Consider the following 891-nt stretch of genomic DNA (forward strand, 5'->3'; position numbering starts at 1 on the left):
CATTATTATGCCCATCAAAACAACTCCATCATCCAGCTCCTCGAAGCTAGAAAACCATTCCCGAATGGGACACATATGATAGGTGCAACTGAATCCCAAAATCCACTCAGTTGAGTGACCATCAGCAGATGAACTAGCCAAAGCAAACTCGAAATCAACATCTCCAGATTTGCAACATTGCTTCAAAACCGGCTTTCTCTTCTCTTTGTTCTTCGATTTGGGGCAGTCTTTCTTCCAATGACCCTTTGGCGACAAAAGGCACATTCGTCTTTAGCAGGAAACTTCCCTCGTGACTTTGAACGAGATTTTCCCCGCTTCCCAGATTTTCTTTCCTCTGTTCGACCCCTTGCAACGAGTGCCTCGGTTTGTGAATTTTGAGTCTTCTTTTCCTTTTTACGACACTCATGATTCACCAATGCCGCAGACACCTCATCCAGTTTCACCTCGGATTTTCCATACAACAAAGTAGTTGTCAAATGATCATAATCATCAGGCAATGAATTTAACAAACATAGTGCCTTATCCTCGTCAGGAATTATCACATCAAGATTTGCTAAATCAGCCAGTATTTTATTATAATCATTGAGGTGTTCATGCATAGAAATACCTAAACGATATTGAAATCGGAAGAGTCGTTTCTTCAAGAAGAGCCAATTTTCTGCGCTCTTGGTCATATACTTCTCCTCCAATTTCATCCATAACTTCTTAGCAGAAGTTTCCTTCATATACGGGTATTTCAACTCTTTATCAAGGAATGATCGAATAGCGGCACAAACATGGAGATTAATTCGCGTCCACTGCTTGTCATCAATATCTTCGGGTTTATCCTCCAGAACCATATCCAGCTCTTGTTGATACAACACATCTATAACTTCACATTGCCACATACCA

General features: G+C 40.9%; 1 long non-coding RNA gene across 1 annotated transcript in view; it reads left to right on the forward strand.

Annotated features, from left to right (window-relative positions):
• The window catches only part of LOC109946295, an 8,568-nt gene that overhangs the window by 6,969 nt on the left and 708 nt on the right, over window positions 1-891 (forward strand). The window lies entirely within an intron of this gene.

Source organism: Prunus persica, chromosome G8, assembly GCF_000346465.2.
Source record: "Prunus persica cultivar Lovell chromosome G8, Prunus_persica_NCBIv2, whole genome shotgun sequence".
Lineage (NCBI taxonomy): Eukaryota > Viridiplantae > Streptophyta > Magnoliopsida > Rosales > Rosaceae > Prunus > Prunus persica.